The sequence below is a fragment of the Lynx canadensis genome, chromosome B2, assembly GCF_007474595.2.
Source record: "Lynx canadensis isolate LIC74 chromosome B2, mLynCan4.pri.v2, whole genome shotgun sequence".
Taxonomy (NCBI): Eukaryota; Metazoa; Chordata; class Mammalia; order Carnivora; family Felidae; genus Lynx; species Lynx canadensis.
This window is the reverse complement of record NC_044307.1, coordinates 45210311-45228813: the sequence shown is the minus strand read 5'-3', so window position 1 is coordinate 45228813 and position 18503 is coordinate 45210311. Positions and strand designations below refer to the sequence as shown.

Below are 18503 nucleotides of genomic sequence, written 5' to 3'. Positions count from 1 at the left end.
TGAATTCTTCTTTGATTCTTGGTTGTTTAAGGGTATTTTGTTTCCTCTCCACCTTTTGTGAATTTTCTAGTTTTACTTCTGTCGTTGATTTCTAGCATCAATGTGTTACAGTTGGAGAAGATACTTGGTATGTCTGTCTTTTAAAATGTAATCGGACAATTTGTCATCTAACTTATGGTCTCTCCTGGAAAACGACACGTGCACTTAAGCAGAATGCGTATGCTGTAGTTGTTGGGTGGAGAGTTCGGTATATGTCTGTTAGATGTAGTTGCTTTGTTGGGTTAAGCCCTCTCTTGCCTTACTCATCTCCTGTCTGGTTGTTTTGTTTATTACTGAGAGTGGGGCATTGAAATCTCCAACTACTTTGGTAGAATTGTCTATTTCTCCTTTCAAATTTGTTTAGCTCTTACTTCATATATTTTGATGATCTGTTATTAGGTTCATAGATGTTTATAACTTCCATCTTCTTGCTACATCTAACCTTTTATGAATACATCATCTCGTTTGTGTCTAGTAATCTTTTTTTTTTTTTTAATTTTTTTTTCCCAACGTTTATTTATTTTTGGGACAGAGAGAGACAGAGCATGAACGGGGGAGGGGCAGAGAGAGAGGGAGTCACAGAATCGGAAACAGGCTCCAGGCTCCGAGCCATCAGCCCAGAGCCCGACGCGGGGCTCGAACTCACAGACCGCGAGATCGTGACCTGGCTGAAGTCGGACGCTTAACCGACTGCGCCACCCAGGCGCCCCTAGTAATCTTTTTTTGATTTAGAGTGTATTTTGTCTGATATTAGTGTAGCCACCCCCGCTCTTTTTCGGTTAGTGTTTGCATGGGACATTTCTTCCATCATTTCAATTTCAAATCTATTTGTGTTTTGAGATCTAAAGTGAGTCTCTTGTAGACAGCATATGGTTGGATCATGTTTTTGTTTTTTAAATCCATTTTGCCAGTTGAAGAGTTTAACCATTTGCATTTTAAGTAATCACTGATGAGGAGGGACTTAAACTTCTGTCATTTTGTAGTCAAATGCTCTACTCCTGAGCTATGCCATCCTTCTGTCATTTTGCAATTTGTTTTCTATAGGCCTTATAGTTTTTTTTTTTTAATTTTTTTTTTTAACATTTATTTATTTTTTAGACAGAGAGAGAGCATGAACGGGGGAGGGTCAGAGAGAGGGAGACACAGAATCTGAAACAGGCTCCAGGCTCTGAGCTTTCAGCACAGAGCCCGACACGGGGCTCGAACCCACGGACCGTGAGATCATGACCTGAGCCGAAGTAGGCCGCTTAACCGACTGAGCCACCCAGGCGCCCCTAGGCCTTATAGTTTTTATCCCTCATATCATGCATTTCTATCTTCTTTTGTGTTTCATTGATTTTTTTTGTAGTTAAATGTTTAAATTTTTTCTCATTTCCATTTTGTGTATATTCTATAGCTATTTTCTTTGTGGTTACCATGGAGATCCAAACTTATAATATGAATATACTCTTGTTTAAACTTATACTGCCTTAACTTGAATAACACAAAAATTTCGCTCCTTTATAGCTTTGTTCCCACCATTTTTGGTAGTTGGTGCCACAAAATTACATTTTTATACATTGCGTGACCAAAAAAATAAATTAATAATTCTTTCTTTTTTTCTTTTTTTGGTATTTTATTTTATTTTATCTTATCTTATTTTATTTTATTTTATAGAGACAGCATGAGTGGGGGAGAGGGGCAGAGGAAGAGAATCTCAAGACCTATGCAGGGCTTAATCCCACAACCCTGGGATCATGACCTGAGCTGAAATCAAGAGTCAGATCCTCAACCAACTGAGCCACCCAGGTGCCTCAATAGCTATTTTAAATGCATTAGTCTCTCAAATTATGTGGGGAACAAAATGTGGAGTCACAAACTAAAGTTACAATAATACTAGCTTTCATACTAATAATTGTTACTTTTAGAAAATATATTAGTCTCAAATTATGTAGAAAACAGTAAGTAGACTTTTTCAGGATTCTCTCTCTGTCTTTGGCCTTTGGTAGTTGGATTATAAAGTGTCTCAGTATGGGTCTCTGAGTCATCTTATTTGGGGGTTTTGGGTTTCTTGTGTGTTTATATTCCTGTCTTTTATCACATTTGGGAAATTTTCAGCCATTATTTCTTCAAATAATCTCTCTGCCCTTTTCTGTCACTCTTTTCCTTCTGGAACTCCCACAATACATGTGTTGATCTGTTTGATAGTGTCCCCAGGTCCTTTAGCCCGTGCTTACTTTTCTTCAATCCTGTTTCTTTCCGTTCTCCAGACTCAATTTCCATTGCCCTATCTTCAAATTCACTAATTCTATCTTCTGTCTTTTCAAATCTGCCTTTGAATCCCTCTAGGAATTTTTTCATTTCAGTTATACTTTTAATCTCTTTATTTATATTTCCATTTTGTTCACTTATCATGTTATTGACTTTCTCTATATCTTTAATTTTTTGAGCATCTTTTAGACAGTTGTTTTAAAGACTTTCTCCAGTAGATTTGTCATCAGGTCTTTTTTTTAGAGACAGATTCTGTTGACTTATTTTTTTCTTTGAATGAACTATACCTCCCTGTTTCTTTGTGTGTCTTATAATTTTTTTGTTGATGTTGCATACTGGACCTTTGAATCTAAGAATGTGACAATTCTGGAAATCAGAGTCTCCCTCTTTCTCCTGCTTGAGATTTTCTCTCTCCTTCTCTCTCTGCCCCTCCCCTGATTGTGCTCTCTCTCTCTCTCTCTCTCTCAAAATAAATAAATAAATAAACTTTTTTTTTTTTTTTTTTAAATGAAGAAGGGGGAGAAAAGGCACCTCTTCGGTCCCCTGGAAATCGCTTCAGCTGAGGGGTAGGCGCTTTTGCAACAACGGGAGAAAGTGCAGCAATTGTTGCCTCTCCGTTTGTGATAAGCAGCAGCAGTCAGTGATTAGGACCCAGATCCCTGATATTTGGAGGACAGAGTCCTTTCTGACTACCCTGGCTCCCAGGAAGTGTGTGCCAGTTGCTCCAGGAACGCATGCACAGCTGGGGTTGTGGGATGGTTGGCTCCTACGGGACTAAGAGTTGAACTTGACTGAAACTAACCACAATTAACTTTCCAAGCCTTCTCCCGGATGCTGCAAGCCTTCAATAGATTCCAGAGTTCCAAAATAGTTACCTCAGGTAGATTCTGCCAGTGCAATTGCGGTCTAGGTGGGGAGATAGATTCTTGGCGCTTCCTTGTCCCATCTTCCCAGAATCCTCCTCGGTTTGTCTTTTTAACATGACCCACATATAAATCCATGGGATTTTTTTCCCATGGATATTTGTGATGTCTCCTAAATTACCGTGTATCAGTGCTTTGAAATTACCGTGTATTAGTGCTTTGTATTAGTGCTTTGAAAGTGAAGAAGGCATCTGAGAATATTTGTGAAACAGAATGTTAAGACGGTACTCTGCTAAGAATAGTTCCTCATGTCATAAAATGAAATGTTAGACTATCCAATTTACTGTTTCCTTCTGGACAATTTAATTGGGACAAGTCGCTCTAAAGCAAATGGGTAAAACATTTTTTAATCATTATGAAAGATACGTGTCATTATAATGGAAAAACAAAAGAGTGAAGGAAGAAATATTTATACTTCCTTGCATCAGAGAAAGCTGCCGTTAGCGATTAAAAGCCAAGATATAATAATGATGGTATTTTGAGCAGGGGATCAGTGACTCTTGATTAATTTTATTTTATTAAAATTTTATTATAGTACATTTCCCATTATTTTTAACCCTGCATATAACAAGCATTTTTGCATGTTATCATAAACAAAAGTTGTTTTTAACCAGTTGATATAAACAAAAAGTTTTTTTCCCCTTCCCTTCTATTTTTTAGTCATTTTCTTCCATAGCCTCTCTTTATAATAAAGTAGAAAAAAAGAAAAAAAAAACACAACAACTACCTTTGTGTAAAAAGGATTTTCCACCCAAGCAACAGCTCTATGACTTTGGACAAGTCCCTTCACCTCTATGATATAAATTGTCCTACCTGTAAAATGAGCTAGTTAAATTAGACAGGCTCGTTATCTGGTTCTGGTATCCCACTCTTTCTATGCATCCACCTCTCTTTTCTGTTCTCTTCTTGACCCAGACTAGTTGATGCTATGGTTCCTGAGTGAGCAAGCTGTCTCCTGAAGCTGTTATGAGACACCCATCTCTCATTCTAAGCCCTTCCCCAGAAGCCTGTAAACAATATATCTGAGCTGCCCAGGACACAGTCCTCTCACAGAGCCTGGAAGTTGACTTCTTTTGATAACCTCTGCCTGGTGGAGATAAAAATGAAAGACTGTGCTTGATGGCTTGCATGATTAGTATGGCAACCACCTCATCTAAATCTCAGATATACTTTCCAGGTCCTTCCTGGATTAGTGGGAATTCTAGTTGATAAACCCCAGGGCCAATTGCACATGCACAAAATCCCAAAATAGCAATGCCTAATGCACATTTGATCCTGATGCAAGAGGACAGTTTCTAGCAGTTCTCTGAAAGCTATAGAAAGGGAATTGATAATAAATTCAATATAGGAACCTACCTTTGATGACTGGGACAGCTATAAGGGGTAAAGAAATTTTGAATAGTTTGAGGAGGTAAAGAAAGAAATCAGCAAGGGTTCTGCTGAGCATTGGTTAGTAAGTTTCAAGGGGGCAGTGTGACTGAAGGGGAAGAAGTAGAAATGACTGGACAATTTTTGAAGTCATAACTCTAATGAGAGATAAGGCTCACTGAAGGAGACATAGGCACAGCTCCAAGGGGTGCAGTCAAGATCTTTACTAGGTGTGGTAATGATTGTGAACAGACAACATCAGAGTGGAGCCATCCTTCCAAAGGAAGGGAAGGGAAGGCGAGACTCATTTGACTAATGGGTGCTTTGGACAGACACAAGATTCACTTAAGTTTCATCTTTTACTATGGTGGGGAACTCCCAAGGGAAAATCTGGGTAAGCGTGTTAAGAAAACGAATATGTGGGCCCCGAATCAAAATGAAATGGAAATGAGTACACAAATATGGTATTTGGCCAAAGAACCAAGAACACCTATGTATCAGACCATAGCCATATTTTTCTTTAAGAGCCCTGAAGGACATACAATAATAATAAACATTTATATATCATTTTGTGCTAGACATTGTTCTAAGCACCTTGGATTTGTTAGCTTATTTAGCCTTCACAACCAATGTTATGTAAAGAGAAGTCTAGCATGTCAGGTGAATCATCCACTTGGGAGTCAAAGCAAACTTAAATGGCAGCAGACCATGAGGCAGAGAGGAAATATGGAAAAGTCAAAAATAAAGAGAAATAGAAAGTATCTTAACTAATTCTCTGAGTGGTTATTTGCTCATTAATGTATTCATTCAACATTTATTGGGATTTGTTATAGGGTATGCCAATGCTCAGCTTTAACAATAATGCCAAGTTATTTTATTTTATTTTATTAAAAATTTTTTTTTTTTAAATTTTTTTCAACGTTTTTATTTATTTTTGGGACAGACAGAGACAGAGCATGAACGGGGGAGGGGCAGAGAGAGAGGGAGACACAGAATCGGAAACAGGCTCCAGGCTCCGAGCCATCAGCCCAGAGCCCGACGCGGGGCTCGAACTCACAGACCGCGAGATCGTGACCTGGCTGAAGTCGGACGCTTAACCGACTGCGCCACTCAGGCGCCCCTTATTTAAAATTTTTTAATGTTTATTTAATTTTGAGAGAGAGAGAGAGAGAGAGAGCAAGAGTGGGGGAGGGGCAGAAAGAGGGAGGGAGATACAGAATCCCAAGCAGGTTCCAGGCTTCGAGCTGTCAGCACAGAGCCCATTGCAGGGCTTGAACTCACAAACTGAGATCATGACCTGAGCCGAAGTCAGACACTCAACCGACTGAGCCACCCAGGTGCCCTGAAAACTGATTTTTTTAAAGCAAGAAAATGACAAACATAAAATTCAGGATGGAGGTTATCTCAATGCAGGGAGGTAGGAAGATGGGATAGGGAAAGAACATAGAGAGATGAAGTTATTGACAATATTCTAATTCTTGGCCTGGATGGGATGTTCATGGAAGTTCATTATAAAAACATTCCAAATAATCAAATTCAAGGGAACAGATAAAATGAAAGAGGATTACTGACATGGTTTCACGAGCCAAAGATTACAAATGTTTTAATTTGGTGGGTCTGACAATTTAATTTGGTGGGTCTGACAAGACAATGAAATAGAATATTTACTGAGCTCCTAGTGGGAACTGAAATTATGCTCTAGATTTATTCTGCAATCACAAGCGTGTCCAAACTGTTGGTGAGTTTCAGCTACAAAGGTTTGTTTCTTGCTCAACTATAGCTCAACCGGGGTCTTTGCTCAGGGACCCCGGTTGAGAGAACAAGCAACACCCTGAATGTTGGTATTTATCATACGTTTTGATCTCTCTACCATGCAATAGATTCTCAGCGTTTTCTCCTTTGATTTCTATTCCTGAGTTCAGTGAAGGGAAAAAAAGAAGTTGAGAAGGACCAATTGTGAGGAATACCAAACACAATACCAAATGAGATGTTAGAGTTCAACACTTAGGTTGAAATGCTACTAGATGTGAAATTTTCCATTTCCAACAATATTATATATATATGATATATGATATATGATATATATCATCCCCATTTGCATCGAGGCTTCAGTTACCATAGTACATTCAGAATTTCTAGCTCTGGTCATGCTCACTAAAAGGATTCTTAACTGGGAGTTCCCATTAAATGCAATCAAAATGATCCATAATTCTTATTCATGAAATTTGAGCTTCCTCAGGAAATTCTATTTTGTTCAAATGTTTCTTGACAGTTCATCAAATCAATTAATAACCCACTAACCTTGACAGTTCATCAAATCAATTAATAACCCACTAAAGCCAGATGCACTTGAGTTTTTAGGATTTCAAGTTAGTTTAGAGATCTCTCGATACAGGTAATTGGAGGAGTATTGCTCAGTTTTTCCTCAGCCAGATTTATTCTCTGATAAATGTGCACAATTAGGGTTTTCTTTTTCATTTTTAAAAATTTTTATTTATTTATGTATTTTGAGAGAGAGAGAGAGAGCACATGCAAGCAGGGGAGGGGCAGAGAGAGAGGGAGAAAGAATCCCAAGCAGATTCCATGCTGTCAGTGCAGAGCCCAATGCTGGGCTCGATCTCACAAACCATGAGATCGTGACCTGAGCCCAAGAGTAGGATGCTTAACCGACTGAGCCACTCAGGCACTCCGAGGGTTAAAAACAAAACAACAGCAACAACAAAAACTTAGTAGGACTCCCTTTCACTCATTCCCTAATTGATCCATTCATGATGTTTCTGATTGTCAGATTCTGGTTACCTAATGATGACTGCCAATTACTGTTCAATCACGTATTCAACAAACATTTTCACTCATCTTTTCTAGAAAGTACAGGTATAAAACAACAATTTATAGTAGCATGGCACTTAGTAGGTGCTCAAATAGGTGTTAATGTTATTACTAAGTACAATTGGGATTGTATTTAGAAATATCACCACTGACCACAATGGATTTTGCAAACTTCCCCACTCCAGCATTGTAACCTTTTCTCCTTAAGTAGCAGAAATTGCATACTAAAACAAAAAGAGTCACACATCATTCGGTCTTGAGATTGGGAAGAGTGGCTAGGAAAAAGTCCCTGGAGGATTTGTTTCCAATTCCTCTTCCTCCCAAGTCGCCCACCTGCTAAGGTCAGGTGGTGCCCCAGGAAAACAGTCATGCACTGATGTGGATGGTGAAGTCTCTTAAAAAGTCTCTGCCAAAGTTTAAGGGAGTGGTTCTTCTGGCTGTCATACTAATTCCTTCTCTTTTGAAATATTGTCTTTTCATCCTGCACATTGGCGAGTCTAAGATGCAAAAGGAAAATGTTCCTAAATGACTTCAAAATAGATTTTCAGATGCCTATTTTGAAAATGTCTGCCTTTCCTTTCCCACTTCCAAGGCTCCCTATCTCGGGGACAAGAGCCTGATACCTATGCTTTGTCTAACTCCCCCACCCTGACCTAATGTGCAACCCCCTGGAGTACTCGTCTGCAACCCTCCCATGCAAAGTTATTTATCTTCCTTCATAGCCAACTCAATCTATTTATGGAGAATGCTCCCCCAAGCTCTGTTGATAATCTTTTCCAGTGCTGAATTATTCCTGTAATCACAAAGTTTTAAAAAATACCTTAGATTGCTCATTTAGCTGCAATCACCCTTCACTCTTCTTAGAACCCTTCTATGTCCTCCCATTGCTCTTGAGCTAAAGTCTAAAGTCTTTAATATGGCCTTGGGGGCCCTGCATGATTTAGCTTCTGTCTCCCTGTCCAGCCTCTCTTGCGGCCCCTTGCACACTACCACTGCTTGTCCCCTTCATTCTCAAGGCTCTAGAATATTTCCTCCTCTTGCAGTTACCTCTTTCTCGACCCCATAAGTAATCCCTGTCCTTATTCGGTCTCTTCTTGGTAAATTACCAAGGAGCTCAATTGCTGGCTCTTATGGTAGGAATATGTTTAGTTTTATAAGAAACTGCCAAATTAGGGGCGCCTTGGTGGCTTAGTCGGTTGAACGTCCGACTTCGGCTCAGGTCATGATCTCTTGGTTCGTGGGTTCCAGCCCCATGTCGGGCTCTGTGCTGACAGCTCAGAGCCTGGAGCCTGCTTCGGATTCTGTGTCTCCTCCTCTCTCTGCCCCTCCCCTGCTCATGCTCTGTCTCTCTGTCTCTCAATAATAAATAAACGTTAAAACAAAAAAATTTAGAAAGAAACTGCCAAACTGTTTTCCAAAGTGCCTGTACTGTTGTGCATTTCCACCAGCAATGAATGAGAATTCCTACTGCTCCAAACCACCATTTGGTGTTATCAGTGTTCTGAATTCATACCATTGTTGTAGGTGTGCAATGGTATTTCATTGTCGTTTTTAATTTGCCTTTTACTCTGATGACTATTATGTGGAGCACGCTTTCAAAAGCTTTTTTTTTTTTTTTTTTTTGCATCTGTATATCTTCCTTGGTGAGGTGGCTGTTGAGATCGTTGGCGTATTTTTAGCTGATGGAATGGGAAAAGATATTTGCAAATGACATATCAGATAAAGGGTTAGTATCTAAAACCTAGGAAGAACTTACCAAACTCAACACCCAGAGAACAAATCACCCGGTGAAGAAATGGGCAGAAGACATGAACAGACACTTTTCCAAAGAAGACATCCAGATGGCTAACAGACACATGCAAAGATGCTCAACATCGCTCATCATCAGGGAAATACAAACCCAATACATCCAAAGGACACAAAAATGATGATTTGAAGGGGCACATGCCGCCCATGTTCATAGCAGTGCTATCCACAATAGGCAAATTATGGAAAGAGCCCAAATGTCCATTGAATGATGAATGAATAAAGACATGGTGTATATATAAAATGGAATACTACTCGACGATCAAAAAAAAAAAATGAAATCTTGACATTTGCAACAACATGGATGGAACTAGAATGCATTTTGCTAAGCAAAATAAGTCAGTGAGAAAAGACACATAACATGATTTCACTCATACGTGGAAATTAAGAAACACAGCAGATGAACATAGAGAAAGAGGAGGAAACATGAGATGAAAACAGAGAGGGAGGCAAACCATAAGAGACTCTTAAATACAGAGAACAAACTGAGGGTTGCTGGAGGGGAGGTGGGTTGGGGGATGGGTTAAATGTATAATGGGCATTAAGGAAGGCACTTTTAGGGATGAGCTCTGGGTGTCATATGTAAGAGATGAATCACTGGGTTCTACTCCTGAAGCCAAGACCACACTGTATGTCAACTAACTTGATTTAAACAGCAATAATAATAAGAAGAAGAACTTTGAACTACTTTTATTTATCTAAATACATTTTTTAATGTTTATTTATTTTTGAGAAAGAGAGACAGAGCATGAGCAGGGGAGGAACGGAGACAGAGGGAGACACAGAATCTGAAGCAAACTCCAGGCTCCGAGCTGACAGCACAGAGCCGGATGCGGGGCTCGAACCCACGAACCGTGAGATCATGACCTGAGCTGAAGTCAGCCACTTAAGCAACTGAGCCAACCAGGCATCCTTTGGCCTACTTTTAAATTGGATTGTTTGTTTTCCTACTGGTGAGTTTTAAGAAGGCTTTGTATATTTTGGAAAGCAGTACTTTATCAGATGTATTTTTTGCAAACATTTCCTCCCAGTCTGTGACTTGTCTTCTCATTCTCTTGATGTAGTCTTTCACAGAGCAGAAGCTTCTAATTTTAATGAATTCCCTCTCATCAATGATTTCTTTCATGGATCATGCCTTTGGTGTTATATCTAAAAATTCATCCTCAAAGCCAAGGTCCTCTAGATTTCCTCCTATATTATCTTCTAAGTCTTCTAATATCTTCTTTTATTTTCAGTTGAGGAAACTGAGAGGCAGAGAAGTAAAATGAGTTTTCTGGTCGCTTAGTAGCTCAGGACAGAAAGGTCAAAATCATTGTGTCCTGAATCTCCATGCTGTACCTCTCTCACAGTTTACCTTGATGTCTCCCTGACTCAGCAACTTACCTGTGATGTAGTCCACATAATTTTTCTAAACTTAACAGTCCTTTTCTAGGCACACAGCCTTCCAGTGTGAGCCAACTGAGGTTGGTCCTGTAAAGCCCGTGTTAGTTACCCATCTCCTTACACAGCAAGTCAGCAGCTGTGGTGGATGTTGGATTGTGTCACCCAAATCCCTCATTAACAAAGGACTCTTTCCCCAGCTGCTTGCTACATGGTCCACAGAGCCTTCAGCTATCAGTCCTCTGCAGAATTATTTAAAAAAGGTCATCCTACCCAAATTGAAGACCAGTTTCCTGAGTCAGCCTGTATCTAATGACTAGTTAATATGGAGATACAAGTGCTTGGCCTCTTGGCCCAACTCTGCACAACTCTATAGGTCATCCAAGATTCAGAGCATCCAAGGAGTCAACTGGGGCTTTGTCAAGACTGCCTCATAAGCTTTCCCTTTTCTTCCACAGGTATTAATATCAAGAGCTATCTGTAATACAGTTCCTGTGTGTTTCTCTGGCTCAGCGTCGGCTTCCTGGGAACTTGGTCCATGACAGTTGGTGCCAAGAGTGGTTTGAGAAATCAGTTGCTAAGATGAGGTTTTGGAGTCGGATCATTTGCTGCTCGTTTGGCAATGAGGACCTCCACCAACCACAGGATAGCATCTGGCATGAGATAGCAGTGCACCTGCTAATACTTACACCAGATGTAAACTGGAAAGGTATTCTTACAGAAGAGAATGTTCTAGCAGTTTTGAGACATAGGGGAAAGAAAAGTTATTCTATGAACAGTAAAACTGGGTAGCTTTTGCTAAGCACAACGGACAGTTTGGAAACTAGGTAATGAAAGGCTGTGAGGGATTAATTGACAAGTAAAGGCTAAGTGTTCTGGATTCCTGGGTGTCTCAGTCAGTTAAGCATCCAACTCTTGATTTCAGCTCGGTTATGATCCCAGGGTCATGGGATCGGGTCCTGTGTTGGGCTCCACACTGAGCACGGATCCTGCTTGAGATTCTCTCTCTCTCTCTTTCTCTGCCCCTCTCCCCCACTCACACACTCTCTCAAATAATTTTTTTAAAAAAAGAAATAAAAGGTAAGTTTGCAAGTCAAAGGGTTTTCTTGGTGGCATTAAGAGAGGTGCTGATGAGAGGGGCACCAGCATTATTAAGAAGCTCAGTAGTGACCATGATCTGTACTGCAGAGCTGTTATAAGAGATGCCACTACAGAGCTGGACTGCCTGACAGCAATAGGGATAATAGGATCCCAGAACAATAGCTGCAGATAGTGTTACTTAACCCTAGGAAGCCAGGTGGATAGAATTTATCATAATGAAAGGCAAGGACAGAGAAACAGCCAGGGGATCAGACCCACAGAGAATGATGGAATTAGTTAACACAACTTCGCATCACTAGGATCAAAATAGATGGTCAGACGACAAGGAACCTATGCGGTCTACGGGATCAAAAGCTATCAAAGGTGTATGATTAGGATGCTGAGGGCAGCTGCCCCAACACAAAATCATGACTTCTCACCCGGTTTCACATATAAGCCCGTTTTCAAACCCAGAACCCACTGACCGAAGGGTAGGTTGTGTACCCAGGAGGAAGGATTCCGTAACACCATAATACGTTAACAGAGAATTATTCCTCCAGTACTCCCCCAAGTGAATCTATACACATTTACTCAGGGAACCATATGTTAGGGAAAAGGGAATAGTGAACACTTGAGAGTATTGGATGCTGGGTCTCAATTAACACTGATGTACAGAGATTCGAAGCCTCAACTTGGGCTCTTTATTAGAGTAGGGCATAGGACACCTGGTGAAAAATGGAGCTCAGGTCTATGTCTGGATTGCAGTGTGTCCTCTGGGTCTGTGGACTCATCCAGTGGTCCCCTAACCAGTCTTTGAATGGATAGTCGGAGGAGACATATTTGGTAACAGGCACAATCTTGACATTGGCCTCTTAGCTGGTGGGATATGTGCTACTGTAGCAGAGAAAACTGAGTGGGAGCCTCTGGAGTTGCACCTCTACTCTCCTGCCAAGGTAGCAAGTAAAAAAAAAAAAAATCCTGGAGGAATGAAAGAAGTTAGTACCACTCCTGAAATTCTTTCCCATCCTATCTCCTTTTAATTTATTAGCATGAGCCCTGAAAAAACCAGATGGATCCTGTAGGATGACTATAGATATTTCAAGCTCAGGCAAGTTCTGGTGTCCGTTGCACCTGCTGGCCCTGAGGTATCCCTTTTAGAGCAGATTAGCATAGCCTCAGATTCATGGTATGCGGCCACTGATCTGGCCAATCCATTCTTTTGTTATCTCTATCAGAGAAAAAGATATCTGGAAGGCTTCAGATTCACTTCAGACAGAAACCTGTATGCATTTACAGTCTTACGCTAAGGCTATGTTAACTCTCGGACACTTGGACATTCTACACAACATCTATTGGTTCATTATATGGATAGAATCATGCTATTCAGACTAGATGAAAAAGTAGTGACTGGTTCATAGAAGCCCCATGTGCTTCCGGCTGTAGTAAAAAACTAGAAAAATTTAGGGGGTTCCATATGAGTAAAAAATTTAGGTGTTCAGATCATCTCTGCAGAAAAGGGTAAATGATTTCATCTTGCACCTCCAAATGGAAAGAAGGGCACTCAACACCTGGTGGACCTCTTGAAATTCTGGAGGCTGCACATTCCACATCTAGGAATATTGCTGCAGCCCAAATACCTAGGGAAACAGAAAGTTGCCAATATTGATTAGGGCCTGCAGCAGATTAAGGCTTCTGTGCATTATTTGACACTGGCCTTTGGCCTAATGACCTAATAGACGAGTGATATTATGTAAATTAAAAATAAATAAATAAATAAATAAATAAATAAAGGAGTACTCGGGGCGGGGGGGCGGGGGGGAAGAAGTATCTTCAGTGGTGGGAAAAGACTCCGTGTAAAGAGTATGCTAAGCTCCAAAGACAAATCACAACACAGACCCTAGGGTTCTGGAATAAGACCACACAAACTTTAATAAACAATTATACACCTTTTGAAAAAAAGCTCCTGGCATGCTATTGAGTCATGGAAGAGGTGGAATGATTGATCATGAGAAATCTAATGACCACGGAGTCACAGCTGTCCCTCATGAGCAGGGTTCTATCCGACCCACCAAGTCATGTCGTTGGACAGATCCAGCAAGCATCTATTGCAAGATGAAAGCAGCACATGAAGAATTGGGTGGGAGCAGGGCAGAGGACACAAGCAAGTTCCCTAAGCAAGTGGCCCGGACACCCATGTCATCCATCCAACAGAATCTCTCTCTCTTAGTTCACACCTCTGACCATATAGAGTATCCCTAACAACCAGCTGGTGGATGAGGCAAAACTCTGAGCTGGATTCTAGGATGGGGTGGCTATATATGCAGGTTTAAGCCACAATTCTAGCAGGGATAATTAACCTTGATAATCAGGAGGAAGTATGGCTTCTGTTACACAATGGCGGCAAAGAGAATCCTGTTTATAACCCAAGTAATTCACTTGGGTTCCTCCTGGTTCCTCTTGATACTCCCTTGTCCGATAAGAAATGCGTGCAGCAATCACATAAAGGCGGGGTAACCAGGGGTGAGATTCCTTGGGGATGATGATATGGGCAAAGCCACAAGGTAAGTCACCAGGACTCCAAGTACTAGACAAGAGGGGGGAGCATCTACAATGGTTGAAGAGGAAAGAGATAATGGGTATAAGCAGTTACCCTGAAGCCAGCTGCAGTGCCCAGGGCTAACCTTCCTGTGTAAGTTTTCCTTGAGAGAAGCTTCCCCCCTACAAACTGACCCCAGAAGCCTAGAGGAGTTGCTTCCAGAACTTTAAGTAGTGGATCCAAGTGGGATGAGGGAAAGACCAGCATAGGCTGTGGCGCATTGCCTAGATTTCCTTTCAGCCCTGTAGGGCTTTATTCCTCCACCTGCTGAGAATTACCGCGTGCAGATACCCTCAACTGTCAGCCCTTTGTAATATTTGCCTTGGCTCAAGAGGGTTGCCTTGCCCAAGGCCACATGCCCCCTTTCTGCAGCAGCCCACATCCAAAGACTGAAGGGTAGTGGTCTTCAGTGGTTCAGTGAAGAATACTGGTTTCTCAGTGCTTGCTGTGTCCTCAAAACACAGGAATTACTTTGCACATGGTAGTGTATTCATGCATTTCTGTTTATTTGAACTGGAAGCTAGTAAGGAATGAGTTTCTGAAGACTTTAAGGTTAATAAGATGCTACCCGGTCTGGCAGGGAAGGCTCTGGGCTCGGAGCTGGTCTCGGGGAAGGATAAGTTGAGGCTAAGGAATCTAATGAGCCTGCTTCTGCCTACCAACAGACTTCAAATCCATTCCCCTCCCCTCCAAAACCTTACAGCTCTTGCAAAACATGCCATGAAGTGTAGTAATTTAGTATCATTTGACTTTGCTCCCTCTTGTCATTTGTGATCATCTTGGTCCATAAAAGCCTATCACCTCTTTCAGTAAAAGGACACGTTTTTGAACCTCTCTATTTTCTACAGCACCAGGCACAGCTCTGAGAACTTAGGACACGCGTATTTGCCAATCAGCTGACCCCTAACCCAGCCGATGGGCACAGATTTTATCTGGTGGCAAAGTTTTAATGGTGGCCAAGTGGATTTCACTTTAATTTGTTGGGTATCTGTCACGTGGAAGAACACTGGGGGAGAACGGCGTCACCAGTGAAGGGAGACACAAAACAACACTGTGATCCTAAAGTCGGCACACTTTTCTTGGTCCCTATCTGCCTGTTTGAATTTCATCACAGGGAGTAATAGATTTCTTTGTTTCCATTCTAGGTCTGGAGCGAATTAGCACTAATGTTTTTGTTTGTTTGTTTGTTTAGTTAGCAGAACTGCCTTCCATATTCCTGGAATCATGAGATCTTGGAAGAACATACTCAACTGAAAGAAAAAAAAAATAAAGAAGACTTTCTCATCTACTTGCTTCCCAGATTTTTGAAACGGATCCAGTGCATAATCTTTGGTGGTAGTGGTTGTTAAAATGGCTGGTGGAGGCAAAGAGGGATGATGGGAAATTTTGGAGTCAAAACTCTGGAATTCTCTGTGTTTTCTGGTGGCAGACGTTTCATTTATTAGTCAGTTCACTTAAAATTTGCATCAAAGACTATAACCTGACAATATGAGAATTATACTTTTTTTTTCCCCATTTTGCTCTGCATTTTAAGGCCATCCCAAGCCCAATGGCATTTTCCTGTTGCATTTTGCTAGTCGTGTCACCATAAGATATATTAAAACGAATGAGATGTAGCTTGCCTGAATCTCTAGGCTTGTCAGCTAAGGAAACAATATTTTTGAGTGATTAAATGAAATAAACTAAAGAACAAGCAACTAATACTTACATTTCTCTAAATTCCCAAGGCCAAAACAAACACCTGGACCCTGGACTTTAAAAGATAAAATTTTGGGGGCACCTGGGTGGCTCAGTCGGTTGGGTGTAGGACTCTTGATTTCGGCTCAGGTCATGATCCCAGGGTTGTGGGATTGAGCCCCGTGTCAGGCTTAGCCCTGAGCATATAGCCTACTTGAGATTTTCTCTTTCCCTCTGTCTCTCTCCCCTGTTTCAAATTAAAAAACAATTTAAAAAAAGATAAAATCTTTTGTTCATCAACATTTTGTTTTGCTACGTGCCTCTAAGAAGGTAGGCCTTGTATTTAAATTTCACTTTATTGTGGGAGAAACTATGGGATCAAAAATTCTGGGTTCAAGGGGCGCCTGGATGGCTCAGTCAGTTAAGCGTCCGATTTTGGCTCAGGTCATGATCTCACGGTTCATAGGTTCGAGCCCTGCATCGGACTCTGTGCTGACAGCTCAGAGCCTGGAGCCTGCTTCGGATTCTGTGTTTCCCTCTCTCTCTGTCTGCCCCTCATGCTCTGTCTCTCTCTCAAAAATAAACATTAAAAAACTTCTGGGTTCAAGTCATACTTCTAGGTACTACCTATATAACTCTGGTTGTGTATTCCCTTATTAGCTCCATTTTCCTGTTTACGAAACCAAAACAAAAGAGATGATATTGTAAAGTTGTTGTAAAGATTAAGTGAATAGCTTAAATCATCTGGCACAGAGCATGGGTGGGCACTTGGGGAATGTGGGTTGCTTATTTTCCACTCCCCTTTTTGTGGATGCTATGAAGAATGAATCAGTTACAGCAATGATGGGATGCCAGCTGTCCGAGTTAGCTTGGGCTGCTATGACAAAAGAGCAGAGACGAAGTGGCTTAACCAACAGACATTTGTTTCTCACAGTTCTGGAGGTTGAGAAGTCCAAGGTCAGGGTGCCGGCAGATTCAGCTCCTGGTGAGGGCCCTCTTCCTGCCTTCTTGCTGTGTCCTCGAGTGGCAGAGAGAGAGAGTGGGAGGGGTGTTCTGGTTTCTCTATCTCTCCTTATGGGACGTTAATCTCATCATGGGGTGCCACCTTCTTGAGAACCTAGCTATCTCCGGGGCACCGGGGTGGCTCAGCAAGCGCCCAACTCTTGATTTCAGCTCAGGTCGTGATCTCACAGTTTGTGGGTTCAAGCCACGCATGGGGCTCTGCGCTGACAGTGCAGCGCCTGTTGGGGATTCACTCTCCCCCCTCTCTTTCTGCCCCTACCCCACTTGCTCTCTCTCGAAAGATAAATAAATAAACTTAAAAAAATAAATATACCTAGTTACCTCCAAAGGCCCCACCCTTAGACACCATCACATTGGGGGTTAGGGCTTCAAGATATAAATTTTGAGGGACGCAGACAGTCAGCCCATCACATCTGAGTGACAGACAGTGGTTTAGAATATTACATCTTTCTCGGCCGCCATTCCCAGATGGTCTTGTTCGCGGTGCCTGCCTTGTGCTCACTAGTAGGGAAGATTCCGGACATGGAACACCAAACCCCAAGGGACCCTGAGAGACTGTCAGACTCTGAGGGGCACCAGTTCCTGAGTTTCCCGAGACTTCGCAGGGAAGAAGGAAAATTGGGGGAGGTAAGAGAGACAAAATCTAGAACACCCACCACGTAATAAACAGCCTCATTTTCTGCAAGGGGGATGGGCGTCCCAGTGCCTGTGGCCGCTGCCACTATCACTGAAAGACAGGCAGCATGTCAGGCCATGGGCAACTGTTGCCAGCATCTCTTGGAAAGCCAAGATGAACGGGTCTCACCTGCTGCTGCAGACGGGCTGGGGAAGAGTTCTGAGATGACGAAGTCTTGAGCTTCTTTGGGAGCAAGAAGGCCTGAGTGATTCAGGGAAGGTGTCTGCAGGTGTCTGCACGAAGGACTGGGGGTGGATGGCCATAAGTCACAAGTGCCACAGAAGGGCCAGGTATTCGATAGGGTCCCAGCGGCTGGGAGGTCATGCTGAGCAATGAAAAGAAATGACATTCAAGTTGAGGAGAGAAGACTGGAGGCAGACAAATCCAAGAAACTTCAGTTCTCGGGTGCCTGGGTGGCTCAGTCATTTGGGCTGCTGACTTCAGCTCAGGTCATGATCTCACAGCTCGTGAGTTCGAGCCCCGCGTCAGGCTCTGTGCGGACAGCTCTGAGCCTGGAGCCTGCTTTGGATTCTGTGCGTCCCACTCTCTCTGCCCTTCACCTGCTTGTGCACGCACTCTCTCTCTCCCTCAAAACTAAATAAACATAAAAAAATATATAAAAAAAAGAAGAAACTTCAATTCTAAGTGCACCCTGAAGTGCTTCAGGGGCCATGGAACTGGAAAAAGAGATGTGTTAACTCAGCTTTCCCCTTTATAAGGCTTAATGACTGCTTACATTCTCTATTTTCCCATCTGTGAAATGAGGTTAACCCACCTCTACGTGATTGTTCTGGGCATTAAATGAGACAGAGCGTGTTGTACAAGTTAGGATTCTTGGTTGCAGGCAACAGAATCC

At 41.9% G+C, this 18503-nt stretch overlaps 1 long non-coding RNA gene across 1 annotated transcript; it reads left to right on the top strand.

The window, feature by feature from the left end:
- Positions 1-10128: 10128 nt before the first annotated feature.
- On the top strand, positions 10129-15559 carry LOC115513321. The gene is made up of 3 exons (XR_003968662.1): positions 10129-10168; positions 11054-11304; positions 15464-15559. It is a non-coding gene; the product is annotated as an uncharacterized LOC115513321 (long non-coding RNA).
- Positions 15560-18503: the final 2944 nt, after the last annotated feature.